This window comes from Pinus tabuliformis, chromosome 5_1 (genome assembly GCF_031772625.1).
Source record: "Pinus tabuliformis cultivar Carrire ecotype Pingquan chromosome 5_1, CPIR1, whole genome shotgun sequence".
In the NCBI taxonomy this organism is placed as follows: domain Eukaryota; kingdom Viridiplantae; phylum Streptophyta; class Pinopsida; order Pinales; family Pinaceae; genus Pinus; species Pinus tabuliformis.
The window spans coordinates 927,958,990-927,974,669 of NC_142305.1; positions in this window are offsets into that span (position 1 = coordinate 927,958,990).

The following is a 15,680-nucleotide window of genomic DNA, read 5'->3' on the forward strand; positions in this document are numbered from 1 at the left end:
AAAATTTCCTCAAAAAGGAAGTTGACCACTGTTTGTTCAGTTTCCCGGACTAGTGCTTTGGCTTCAGCCCATTTTGTCACGTAATCAGTACATACTAGGATGTACTTTTTACTTTTTGAAGTTGGATTGATGGGTCCTATAAAATCTAGAGCCCATTTTTCAAATGGCTCTAAATGGACTTGAGGCTGAAGTGGCATTTCATCTGTAGCTATTGGTCTGCCCATTCTTTGACAGCTATCACAAATTTTCACATACTTCTTGGAATCCTTAAAAATAGATGGCCAATAGTATCCAAGACTGAGAATCTTGAATGTTGTTCTTTTGGCTGCAAAATGCCCACCACACGGTTCATCATGGCAAGATTTTAAAATATCAATTATTTCATCATTTCTTATACATCGTCTAATAATCATATCATAACCAGTGTAAAATAAATTGCCATTAACCCATGAGTATCTAGCACTTTGTTTGATCAGCGTCTTCTTTTTCTTTGGAGTAAAATATGGAGGTTTTCTTCCTGAATTTTGTAGTCTAGAAAGAAAATCTGCCACTTGATTCTCCTTACCTGGTCTATCCAACACTGTAATATTAAATTCCTGTAATAATAATAGCCATCTGGTAACTTTTCCATTAGTGATTGGTTTATTCATTAAATACTTAATGGCAGAGTGATCAGTATGTACAAAAACCTTATAACCAGTGATGTAATGTCGGAATTTATTCACAGCATGTATGATGGCAAGCATTTCTTTTTCAGTGACTGTGTAGTTTAATTCTGCAGGTGTTAGATTTTTACTAATGAAATAGATGGCATAATTGAAAGACTCTTCTTTTTTGCCTAATGAGGCACCTACTGTAGTATCAGATGCATCTGTAAAGATGTGAAATGGTAGGGTCCAGTTAGGTCCTTTTAAGACTGGTGTGGTTGATAACTTTTCTTTGAGTGTTTCAAAAGCTTGCTGACAATTCTCATTCCAGTTGAAAGGTGTATCTTTTGCTAGAAGCTTAAACAGAGGTGAAGCTATTTTACTAAAATTTTCAATAAACCTTCTATAAAAGCTTGCATACCCAAGGAAACTTCTTACCTCTTTTTGAGTCTTCGGAATTGGAAAATTGACAATGATCTGGATTTTTGATGGATCAACTTTAATGCCTTGAGAAGAAATATAGTGTCCTAATACTATCCCTTCATTTAACATCATAAAACACTTTTCATTGCTCAGGGACAGATTAGCTTCAATACATCTCTTCAAAACTTTTTCAAGATTCTCTAATGCATGCTCAAATGAATTACCATACACTGAAAAATCATCCATGTAAACTTCAACACAGTCATGAACTAAATCAGCAAAAATAGCTAATACAGCTCTCTGAAATGTAGCTGGAGCATTGCAAAGTCCAAATGGTAAAACATTATAGGCATAAGTGCCCCAGGGACAAGTAAAAGTGGTTTTGTCCTGGTCCTCTAAGGCTATCCTGATCTGATTATAGCCACTGAAACCATCAAGAAAAGAGAATGATGATTTCCTAGCTAATGTGTCTAGCACTTGGTCAATAAATGGTAGTGGGAAATAGTCTTTGAGGGTTGCTTTGTTCAATTGTCTGTAATCAACACAAATTCACCACTTTCCATTTTTCTTGGGCACTACTACCAATGGGGATACCCACTGACTGTCAGAGATAGGATAAATAAAATTGAATTTCAATAGTTTTTGTAATTCATCCCTAACAATATCCTGAAGCATAGGATTCATTCTTCTTTGCGGTTACCTCACTGGTTTGATATTACCATCCGTGTAAATATGGTGAGTGCATGTTTCAGGGTGAATTCCATGCATATCGGTGTAGTCCCAAGCAAATTCTCTCTGGTATTTTCTCAATAATTGGATCAATTTTTCCTCCTCAGATGAGTCTAGGTGAGTGCTAATATTCAAAGTTTTTCCTGGACTAATCCCTATGGTCTTGATCTGTGTGTTTGTGATAGATTGAATGGGAAAAATGTTCTGAAATGTTGTTTGCAAAGATTGAATGGTGCATGTTTCTTGAAAATTCTATGCCAAAAGTTCATCTGCAGCATGGTATTGTTCATTTCTTAATTCTTCAGAAATATCAGGTTGAGAAAGGAACAATTCTACCAAATCATCATTATTATGTTCTTGAAAATCATAGATTTGATTGATGCTGAAAACAGATTGAACTTCTTCCTTGTCTTGTATTTATCGTCAAGCCATAAATTGTGTGCTACTGCTGGTGATTGTGTTGATGGGTAAAGAGTGAGTTGTTTTCTTTCAGTTCCTCGTGAAATAATCTACATCCTATGAATGCATCAACAGTTGCTAACCATGGTCTACCAAGGATGATAGGGTGTCCTCCTAAATTAGATTTTGGCTGAAGAACTAAAAAGTCCACTGGATACTCCCAGGAGTCCAGTGAGACAATTATGTCCTCCAAAATCCCTTCAGGAATCACTTTAGACCTATCAGCTAGTTCTAGAACAATTGTTGTGTGCTGCAGTATTTTCATTGTTTCAAGAGTCATCACATTTATTGCGACCCCAAGGTCAATTAAGGTGTTTTGAATAGGTATGTTGTTAATGATTGTAGTGACTCTGGGAATACCAGGATCAACATACTTTTCCATTGAAATGGTGTTTGTCATAAGGCCAGCTAAATGTCCAATAACGTGAGTAGTTTTTGGATCAATTCTTTTCCTAGTAGGTTTCTTGAGGCACAGTTCTTTGATTGCTTTAGTATATATGGGAATGTCTTTTATGGCTTGCAATAGTAGAATTTTTATATAGACTTTCTTTAGCTCATCTAAAACATCAAACTGTGGTATAGACATGGGAAGTTTTGCTTGGACCAATCGTTCTGGAAAAGGTGGTCGATGCAACGGTTGCATTTGTTTATTTTTGATGTCATCATTTTGTTTCTTTTGCATTGGAGTTTCATTTTCATTTTCTTCGTTTTCTTCTTGTTTTTCAGCTATTAGAGGTTCTTTTTGAAGTACCTTACCAGACCTCAGATTGATATTTTGTAAAGGTAATGTGGGATATGATGGTCCCTCATCTACATTATAGGTTGGTCTCTTTGCTCTGCTATTTGGATTTGGTACAGGCTGAGCAGGAATCTGAGTGGGTCTAGGAGGTTGTTGGTTAGATGGGAGTTGTAAGTGGGGTGGATTTATTGGTGGAGGAGTAGGCAATGCTTGTTGAGTGTTTTGGGGTTGATAAACAACTTGCTGCTGAGGATATTTCTGATATGTTTGAGGATATTGCGAATGTGGCTGATGATACTGTTGATATGGCTGAGAATACTGTTGGTACGGTTGAGGATATGGTTGATATTGTTGAGAGTACTATTGAAATGGTTTCCATTGTTGCTGTGGGTAATTTTTGTGTTGCCATGGCATGGGAACATTCGAAGAATTTTGAGCATACATCTGATCTTGTGCAGGAAATTGCAAATTTTGGTTTGGAAACATACCTGGAGGTGGAGGTCTAGGTTGCCACGATCTCTTAGCGCCCATGAAATACACATTCTCCATATTTATATTAGTTGATTCCACATTACAATTTTGCAAAATCTTGACTTTAGAGCAATGAAATATATCATGATTTTCAGTACAAAAGGCACAAACTTGAATGTTTTCTAATGGGCAGTCTTTCAAGGCATGTTTCTTGCGGCACTTTGGACAAAAGACAACCATTATTTCATATTCCTGTTCTTGTCTTTTCTTAGCTTTCAGAGTGTCAATTTGAGTTCCTAGGGTACTTAATAATCTGTTTTGAATTCTTCTAACAAGTTTCCTATTTCAGCCCTTGTGACACTTGTTGAAGCAGATTTTGTGGCTTTAGATGATAGAGCTCTTTTTCCATGTCTAGCTTTGCTCCTTGAGTAATTTTCACATAAATCAGCAATTTCTTCGAAAGGTAAAGTGGAAATATCACTTTTGCCCATCAAATTAAGATCATCTAAGTATTATTCTCGAATGCCCTTCAAAAATATTGTTCGAATCAAATCAAGAGACATGGTCCTATGTTTTGATTTTTGCAAATTGTAAACAAATCGTTCCAAATACTCCTCTAAATTTTCATCCTCTTGTTGATTCATCATAAAGATATCATCTTTAGAATCTTTCGATCTACAATAAGGTTGGTATTTCTTTAGGAATATTCTTCTCATGCCATCCCAATCAGTTATTGCATGTTCACCAAGTCCCATGAACCATCTTGATGCTGATGCTTTTAATGTTGCTGAGAAAAGTCTAAGCCTATGGGCATCATCTGTGTAACCATATGTTCAACATACTATGTCAAACTCAAACAAGAATGAATCTGGGTGTTCTGAAGCCATGCCATAAAAGTTTGGTAGCACAGATAGAGGTATGTTTTTCATTTTTATTTCGTCATCTTCTTCTGGTTCTTGAATAGGAAATTTAAAGGTTGACTCTTCCTCCTCTCTTCGACCTTGATTTGGTGGTCCTCTTGCTGATCCATCTCCTTCCTCAGCCATTTTGATAGGTTCCTCTGTTGATTTAATTTCTTGTTCAGTGTCACTTGTTTCAAAGAGAAGTTCAAGGAGAGATTGTTGAGTTACTATGCTACTTTCTCTTTTTATAGAGGATTCAGGGAGATGTTTCTTCTGTGATTCGTGTGCTAATAGAATTTTCCTCTCAATGAGTGTAAGTCTTTGCCCTGATTTCTGTTTATCCTCTAGTGTTTGTATGGTGACTTTCCCAGCTGATGTTGTGTGTTCAACTTTTCCTAAAGGGTCTGCTCCTGGTGGTAGGTTAGTTTTTGGATGGGGGTTTTTATGAATCTACCTTTATCATCTCTAGATCTAGACATAAGTAAACATGACTTCTAAAATGATGAATTAAGATTAAATCTATGTTTTTGTTTGTTTTATTTTTTTTATATTTTGTTTTTAGAAATCCTCTAGATGCGCCTCCCCGGCAACGGCGCCAAAATGTAGTGACCAATCCAGGGGTCTAGATTAGACTAAATTTAATGTCAACCAAGGTAGGTAAACTTAGAGGCACGTGTCTACAATCTATAGACCTAAAAGGATCTCATCTACCTAGATAAGTGTCTACTGTGACAGGCTACAACACTCTTTTACAAGAGGTTGGAATATGTTTCCTTTCACAATTCAAACACTTATATCACTTAATTTAATCAACTGTTCTAAGAAAACAAAGTGTTACTAGTCTGAGTTTTCAATCCTCTTACAAGGATATTGTTCACAAAAACTCTTTCCAGCTAACACACTAAGCATTCATGAAAACCAAAAACTCTTTTAAGCATACTAAGACTTGAATGCATGAAAACAGAGTCCACAGAGATACTTCGAAATTCAGTGCTCAATTAAATATTTTACAAGATCTTGTTCAATAATTTAGCAGTTGAAGTTTCAAGCGATCACCATGAATCATACAATAACCCAAGAACTTCTAATCGAATTAATGAATTCACAAGCAAAGAAATGGCATTAAACGCTATTCAGATCTAAAGTTTAAATGCTATGAAAATAAAATGGAAGTATACCAGTCCCCACGTAGGGCCCGTCCACGCGTTGATGGTACACTTAGGAAGCTTCATATGTCGAAAACGTTAACACATAAAACACTAGAATGATAAAACGCTGCCTGTGATAAAAGTCTGGAAATCAATTACATCAAGAACAGAGCTCTGGTAACAATACAATACAATGATACGCAGTCTTAAGTTTGCTCATGTCTCTCATCACCCAGTCCGATTTGCAATCGAATGTACATACATTATCACGCAGATGTTTCTGCTTTTACAATAAAAAAGGTGATTTTTGTTTTTTTCTAATCTTAACTGATTTCCAAAGCAAAACGAAATCAGTTTAGGTAACTCTGGCTTTTTGCTGCTTTTATGACCAAAAAGGCTGGGTTTGACCAGCATTGACCATGTACCCAGGAGCTCCAGATGCGATGCCAAATAGATATTTCAACATGTATGTACATCTGTGATCACGTACCTATCCTCAGTTTTGATTTTCCTGCCATGCCACGTGTCACAACATAAACCAATTACAGGAAGTCATGACATCCCATAATTTTGTTGAAAATTTCTAATTTTTAACATAAAAATCCACAAATTAAATTTAATGCAAAATAACAACTATAATGCTTAATTGATCAATTTCAATGGACTATGAGGGGTTTATGGAAGGAAATGATGGATGAATGATGGATTTTTAGAAGAAAAAGGATGGCAATAAAATAGTACCAACAGAGGTTCAACAGGTAGTGACACAGAGCGCTGCTGTAGTTGTAGTAATCTAGGTGGAGCTGGGGGATTTTTTAAGGAAGATTGCAGCACCAGCAGAGTGACTCGAGGGTGAGTCACGATCTTTGTGTTGGGGGCATGTTGGGATGGGGTCCCTTGGGTTAGTTTGGGGTTAAGATAACACAAATTTTGGTACAATTTTGTAAATAATGTAAAGTCTCTACGATTTGGGGATGTGGAGTGCGTAGATGAATAGGAGTAAAAAAGGCTTAGCCCCTTGTTTTATGTAAAATTTTGAGTCGGTTTTGAGATTCACCCATGGTCTGTGGACCATGGCATTGTATGAAAAGTTTATAAATAGTGAGTCTTAGTGAAGGAACAAGGAGAGAACCAGATGGGGTTGATCGATGAGTCTAGGACAGAAGCTAGGGTAGGAAGGCTCTGCTTTGTGCGCTTAGATAGGGAAAGAAAGGCTATGAAGATGAGAGCACGAAGGCCTAGGTAGAGACCGCAGTTGAGTGTGCAAACCCCTACAGCTGTGTGCGCAGGGAAGATTAAGTATGTAATCTTGAATTGAAGATCAATAAAGATAGTTTTCCGAAGAATTCCTGAGTATTTATGTTTTTTAGATCTCTGTTATTGTTATATGTTGCTGATGAATGATTTGTTTTATGAGATATTGATTGATGTTACACAATCCTCTTGAATAAGTCTTAATAATGTACGGAATGTATGTTTAAATACTTCCGCAAAGACTATGGTGATTTCTCTTATGTTTACTAATGACTTAAGTAAATCTGCATGGACACTAATTTATGATTGCCCTCTGATGCACGTAAGTAGGAAAATTGACTATTAGAGGTCCACAAGGACTGATAGTAGACCTTCGCGAAGGTCTGGAGGTTATTTTAACAGAGTTGTAGCAACGTTCCCTAAGAGTTTATCAATCTATGCGAAGGCAAATCTAAGGCGTTGAAAGACATCACACTAGTCTCTGGATGCAGAAACTTGGTTCTTGCATCCCCCATACTGCTTCGGGTGAGATTGTAGCTTGCGCTATGTGATTTATTGCTGAAAGGGCCAATAGTGTAGGGTTTTGTTGTTTGGTGCAGCTAACTCTGAACCTAGGTCAGGACCCCCTAAGCCAACAGGAAACCACCTCCACCCTCAAGCCACAATGATTTCACCAAATACTAGGCCTAGAAATTACACAAACCAATATAATAGCACAATGTGGTTTGAATCTCTTACAATTGGAGTTTTATTGCAGTATCTTAGCCATTGCATTTCATGTGCGTTCTTTTTTTAGAATTCAAGGTCATTTAAATACTTGAACAAGTCACCCTTTAATATCAGTTTGATTTAGTTTCTACCTCAATGGTTTTCCTATTTGTGTTGGGGGTTACAACATTAATCTTCCTAAGCCCACTAGGTAGATGAGTGACATTTAATTTCCTGCAACTTAAATTTGTAATTTTACCCGTGTTAGGGGTTACAACATCAATGTTCCTAAGCTCACTAGGTATAAGTGTGCTCTTTAATTTATTTCAAGTGTTGTTTGGTTTATCCTAATGACTTGTGAAAACATCTTAATATCTTGCCATATGAAATTCATCTACAATACTTGAAATTCAATACACAATACAAATTGTACTTGCATATATGGTGCACAACAATTTGCAAGTTCCATATAATGCTCAGATTGAAAATTAAATATACAACTCTTTAGTTGTCATCTAAGTAATTAGGAGGTAATTTAAAATCACGTCATTTTTGGCACCATTGTTGAGGAACTGTCATTGGTATAATTGTTATTTTTCTATTTGATTTAGGCAACTTTTTTTGTTTATGTGTGATATGCTTCTTTTGATTTTTTATTTTCAATAGTATGTTTTAAATATAATGTATTTTTTATTTTTCATGCCCAAAGTTAGAGATCAACAGGGTGGATTTATTAGTTCCACCAAACCCCCCATAAAACTAACAATGCAGGTCAATCTCAAGAGATAAAAGGACATAGTAAACTGAATTACTCAACTCCCACATCGAGTTCCCTTTCCAAGAAGAAAAATGAAATATATGGCAAGGAATCCAAAATTTCACAAGTTTTATCTTTTGCACCAAAAAAATTTCTATTTCCTAAAGATATGATAAGTGAGTAGTTGCACTCTAGAGAGCTGATTTTTTTTTTGAATCTCCTAAAGAAACTTCAGAAGAAGAAAATAAGCGTCAAGAGGAGATTACCCACAAATTTAAGTGAGTGACATCTACCTTCAGATTCCTTATTCAAGAATTAGATTAGGAAACCAAAATTAAGAGTATTCCTCACTCAGATTTGTCGAACTTCCATGGTCTATCCAAGGAAGATCTTGATACATTCATGGTTTGTAGGCATTATCATTATGTTCTGAATGTTTAGAAGTTGGAACTTTTTCTCACCACACTCAATAATGTCACACTACAGCAATTCATAGGCCTTGGAAAGGACAACATATGTATTTTTTTGAATCAGTGACCGGAGAATCCACAGTATGAACATTTTTATACCAACGTTTCAAATCCCAAATGGGATCCATCATCAGGATTTAAGAATGATGATAAAAGAAGAGCAAATTAGACAGAATAAATACTCATGAGGATAAATTTAAGGAAACACACTGTCGGCTAGAATCTTAATATAATTTAATTTAATTTTTATTTTTATTTTAATAAATTACTTTTTATTTTTATTAAAATTTTTGAAGAGTTAATATCTTGGTTTATAACCTATTGATTAAAAGGAAATAGAACTCATACTAAAATTAGTTAATTGATTGAACTAAAATATATTAATTTCTATACAAATTAATTTAATATATTAAACTAATTCATATTAACAATTATAAATAATACATAATTATAATTGATTAATATAATAATTAATATATTAATTAATAGTTATATAGAAATTATTATATTATAGTATTAAAATGTTAATTATTATGTTAAAAAGGCTATTTCTATAAAATATATGGATAATAAATTAATTCTTAAAGAAATACTAGGGCAATGTATCAATTTCTATATAAATTAAATTAATATATTTAAACCAAATCATATTAACAATTATAAATAATTAATATTTCTAATTAATTAATATAATAATTAATATATTAATTGATAGCTATATAGAAATTAATATATTATAGTATTTTAATGTTAATAATTTTATTTATGATATAAATAAAAAGGAACTGACAACATATGTACTTCGAAGTAGATGAAATAGAAATTTGTGACACTGCCTTTTCATTTTCCCGCAATTTGTGATGTAATTAAATACTTGTAATGTTGGGTTATCAACATTTATATTATGTACTAAACTTTATTATCTGATGTATTTTTCTATTTTAGTAATAAAATTTCGATAGTCAAAGGAAGGGAGTAGCCAACAAATCATGATGCCTTATGAAGGGGGAAAAATTGAATAGGGAGGAAAAATATACCATGTCTGAATATTTCCCTTTGATGTGATGGTTAGTCATCCCAAGAAGATAAAAGGTTGAGAAGATGAAGGGTTAAGGTGCGATTATAAAAATGAAAGGGAGGAGAAATCAAGGGGTTCTTATTCTTGGTTCTTAATCTTCTAGTTTTTCTCTCTTATATTACTCTCTCATACATCTCTCTCTCTCACTCAAAAATTTGGTTTGGAAATAATTATGGTGGTAGAACCTAGAGAGGTTCAGACCTTGTGACTAGTTAAGAGTTGTGAGTGATAACTTATGTGACAAAGACTGATTTTTTCCTATGTGTGAAGGAGAGTAGCCTTCACATTTTGTGTTAAATATAGTCTAAAAATAATGTGTTAAATCCCTAATTTTATGTTCCCTCAAGCATCAATATCTGGCATGGGGTTGGTCAGTTATGAGAAAAATTTCAGCACAACTGAGCCTAAGGTTGGGTGGAATATGGATCACCCTATTTCACTGCTAGTATTTTCTGGTTACAAGAGAAATGAGTTTATTTATGTGTTATTGATAATTATTGCATGATTGATTTAGTGATATGCATAAATTATTGGTGTTGTTATATTGTTTAATTTATGATTGTTATGTTGGTTATGATAGTAAAGCTTGGAGCAATGAGTTTTGAATTCACTTGGTTCTAGAACCTAAATGAATGGGGATGCATGGGAAATGCATGATAAATTTGGGTACTTGCATGAATTCCCGATTATTTACATGTTTTCCCTATCAACTACATGTTTCATTTTCTTTAAATTCCTTTACATTCTGTAAGTGATTTCATGGAGTTTAATGGTGGAAGCCCAAAATGTGATTTATGGGGTAAATAGGCCATCTTGGATTTTCTCTATAAGGTTTTTTTGGGGAGTTTCTAGAGGATGAAACTTGGATCATAGTGAGGGGAAATCATGCTAATCATTTGGTTCAATTTTTAGTTCTTGGTTTGCTATATTTTCCAATATATTATATGAGGAAGTCAAGCTTATTGAATGCTTCTTCAAATATGCTATCTTGAAATTTTTGCTGTAAATTTTCTTCTGGGAGGTTCCATAGGTTGGAACGCATACCATAGTGAGGAGAAATTCCACGAATCATCAAGTTTAATTTTTAGATATTGATTCACTATATTTTCGGAGTTATTCTTTAAGAAATTTGAGCTTCTTGAATGCTCTTGAAATAATGTCAGTTTGAAAATTTCTCTCTAACTTTTCTTCTAAGTGGTTTCAGAGGCTTAAATTTGGACCATACTTAGGGTAAATCCAAAGGAAATTCTTATAGATATTTAATATCTTGATTCACTATATTTTAGATTATGCTCTAAGAAATTTAAGCTTCCAGAATGTTCATAAAATAAGGTTAGTTTGACCTTTTCAATATAACTTTTCTTTTGGGTGGTTTCAAAGGTTGAAACTTGGGCCATAGGGGAAATCTTGAGGAAATTATTATAGAGATTTCATATCTTGATTCTCTATGTTTTTGGAGATATTCCCTAAGGAAGTTGGGTCTCCTGAATGCTCTTGAAATATAACCTCAACATAGGTCAACTTGGTATATTTGACATAAATTTATTTCTGAGAGGTTCCAAACTGTGAAACTTGGAGGAGACAAGGAAATTATCCCAAGGAACATGTGGTAGAAATTTCATGTTTTGGTTGTCAATAATTTTCGAGATATACTGTATGGAATATTTAGGTTTGATAGAAATAAACAATGCACACAAACTGTTTTATGAAATGCCCCAACAAAATGTGTTTTTGTGGAGGGTTATTAGACAATGTGTGCGAATTATTTGATAAAATACTTTAGAGAAAATTTGATTCCCCATAGCCCTAATGAGGGATTATAGGGTTGGTTATGTTACAAAGTGATATCATATTTGATTTTATTCTTGTGAAGAAGAAAAAATTTCACACCTCTTATCGTTAATTGAGCATTAAGGCATCGAGTATGTTACAAAGTGGTATGAGAGCATGGTTCAACATTGGACATGTATGGCTTCAAGAGAAGATGAAATGGGAGATATGATACTATGTTACAAGTGGCATCAAAGCTAAGGTTCAACATTGAACTTGAATATGCTTGAGTATAGGAAAGTAATTAAGTTTTAAATTAATAATTTTATGCATGCATGTGTACTAATGTGAAATTATTTTGTTGTATATATTGATATATTAATGTTACTTGAAGACTAGATTTTGTTTGATGCAATAAGATAAACATGTAGGGTTGGTATAGGCCTATGAAAAAATGATGTAAAGGTAATATACATGTTTAATTGTTATGATCTTAATGGTAGTAATAGTTGTCTGTTATTTCAGCAGATAAGAAGACCTTTTAGTAGTGAAAAGAAAGAGAAGGGCATCCAATAGGAAGGCAAAACTCAATATTGAAATTATCTCCTATTAGGAAAAGGGAGATAAGAGGGAACATCTCTTGACATTATTGAGAAAATGAATATTTTGAAGGAATACCTTTGGAGTTAGAAAGTAGATAATGAAAGACTCATTATAGAATAAGAAGAGCAGACAAAGCTAAACATGATACTGCTACAAAACTTGTCATATATGAAAGAGTTTTTGCAACATGGACCAACCAATGGATATATAGAGGGGTATCATAATGGAAAGATTAGGGAATTCTATGAACTAAAAATGGTACAGTTCACCTTAGACAACTATGCTAATTCATAACATTGTTGGAATATGTGCCATTTCTCAAAGATGAAGAGACAGATATACAATGTTTTCTCAATAAATAGCCAAGACCATTTCAAGATAAGATAAAGTTTGAGGAACCCAAGACACTTGATGACATTATTCAAAAGGAAAAATATTACTATAAGCATTTAGAAATTGAGGTAAAACCCCATATGGTTTGGAATAAGGAAAGGCCATTGAAATGTTGGGTTTGTGGAGCAGAAGACTTACTCTGTGAATTTCCTCAACAACAAAAAAAAAGGATAGCTCATTTAAACTCTAGAGAGATCGGCCAATAAACAAAAATACAGAAAGAAGTAAATCAAATATGAAAACTTTGAAATGTTGGGGCTTCAAAAAGGAACACCAGATTTTTTAATGTGCCTATAAGCAACATGAGGGTAAGGAAATATCTAATGTCCAAGAGAATACCTCGATGAAAAAAGCATACATAAGTGTGTTAGAGGTTGGTATAGTAGTGGGAAATTAGTAGGAAGAATCCTTAGCAGTGGCAGTAGAGATTTCCAAGAGTTGGACGGTACCTAAAGAAATTAAGAAGGTTGAGTCACCCACTTTTGCTGGGTGAAGAGAAATGAGGGGGCATCCCTAAAATATCTCTAATTTAATTAAGAAACCAATGAAATTTCCATGATAGGATTGTATGATTTAATAATAAATGATGCATAGCTAAGGTAATCTACTTGCATAGGAATGCATAACATGGGGTTCCTCCTAAACTATTTAGAAAGATCTTGGAATTTTAAGGTCGCTATAGACCTTAAGAAAGACTCTAATTAAATTTGTGTATATGATAATATGTTAAGTGAACCTGATGCAATAAATGTAGAGGGGATCTTTTGAATATAAAAAATCATGTTGTACACTAAATTACAAAACACCATAAACATGAGAAGGTTTGGTTTGTTGCAAACATCTAAATATATAATTAACATACTAAAATCAAAATTTAATAATTTTGAATTGGTTTCTGATTTGATATGTTATAACTCATGCATAAATTAATTGACTAACTATTGACGTGTATAATTGACATGGAATATGTGTAAGGATGGCAAATGCATGGCAATATGTACATGATTTGAACAACATAATATGGGGAATTCCATTGATGAGCATGCTGCTATAACAATGTATTCATTAACAACAATAACTAGTGCAGTGAACAAGGAAGACACAATAGTTAACATTAGGTTGGAACAAAAAAATCTAGGGATATCCATCTTCAAGCATGTTGTTGAAACATCGCCTTCGTTATCAAAATGAGCTCCATGAGTAGCCCGGGGTCAGTTAATAAGAATAAGGACTCTATAATATTCGGTTCCGACTCTCATTATACCACCAATAACACTATTGATAATCCCCATAAAGTAGACAATATCAATATTAACAGGGGTAGCTTCTCATTGTATAACATTGGTGGCAAGAAGGTAGTAAACATATCATCTTATGAACTTAGTCATGAAGAGATGGATGTGTTATATAAGGGTCTCAACTTTTCCATTTTCCCTAACTGCATTCCCAATGAAGACATCATTTGTTGCCTTGAGGATGGGATAAAAACTCTTAAGGATGAAGATAAGGAGCTAGTTAGGTAGGATTGTTCTGTCATCTTAAGAAAAGAAAAGCCCCCTAAAATAAATTTAAGTATGGAGAAGAAATTTACACTAAAAAACCTAAGAAGCAACAATAATATTGTTTTTTTAAAAGCAGACAAGGGAGGGGAAAAAATAGTAATGGACAAAGTAGAATATATATCCAAAATGAGGGACCACATGTATAATAATGGCATCTACAAAAATCTGAAGGAAAATCTTGCCTCAAAGATCATTACGGTGATTAGAAAGGCCATCAATGATTGTAACCTTGATGAAAAAGTAAAGAAGCACCTTTCTCTAGATAGTGAAATCACTCCTAGGATATATGGAGCCCCTAAAATACATAAAGAAAGTGCCCTCTTCAGACCTATTGTCAACATTATATGGGCTCCCACATATGAATTGGCCAAATATGTTGCAAACATATTAGGTTCATTGGTTGGAAAAACAAGCTCATACATTAAAGACTCTAATCATTATGTGGAGATCATAAAGAAGGAAAAACTAGAGCCAGGGGACAAAATTGTAAGTTTTGATGTTGTACAACTCTTCACAAAAATTCCTTTAGAGGAATCCATCCCTATCATAAAAGAGGTCACTGACCTGCAAACTTCAAAGCTGGCAGAGATATGTCTTCGTTCCACATTCTTTTCCTTCCAATGCAATTTTTTTGAGAAAATTTCAGGAGTAGCCATGGGGCTACCACTATCCCCTATAGTATCCAATCTCTTTATGGACAATTTTGAAAAGAGAGCCCTTGTTTACTTCCCTCTAAAACCAAAATACTGGATTAATTTTGTTGATGACACCAGTGTAAACTGCCTGAATGGATATCATGAGTTAAATAATTTTTTGGACCACCTAAACAGCTTATCTAAAGACATCCAGTTCACTATGGAGGTTGAAGAAAACAACTACATCCCCTTCCTCGACATTCTCATCCTTAGGAAAGAGGATGGATCATTAGGGCACAAGGTTCGGTTGAAGCCTTGAAATTCGCTGCAACAACATGGGAGATGACCACCTGGTCTAGACCTTAAAGCAACTCATTTTCTGTTTGGAATGGTGGATCCGACTCGTTCAACTAGGTCTAGTTACCTTCTCTTAATATCTAAAATGGTTTACAATATGACTTTCATCCACCAATGGTGAAGAGACATCAAATCAACCCTCTTGTTGATCAGGCAAGAAAGCAATCCTAAGTTGATCTGGGGCTCAGCCAAGCCACAACTAAAGTTCGCCTATTAGGGAAGAGGACTTAGAGAAATGTAGAATTAACCTAAATGCAAACTTATTCGATAATGAAAGTAAAAGGAACTAAATCCTAATCCTATATCAATTAGGTAGATATAGATCTAACCCAACCGAGAGCAAGATATTTAAATGATTGGGATTTAAATATGTCTGGCTTATAATGAATATCAAGCTAACGAAGTAGTTCAATTAACTGACATTGTGAATACTAAGTCACATTCTATTAGAGACCTCTTGACTGAAATAATCAACCAACAACATTTAGGAAGAAGTTCGCAAAAATGATATTGATTGTTTAATCAATAATTGAAATAATTAAACAATAATATGAGGAAGAAGTTCACAACATATT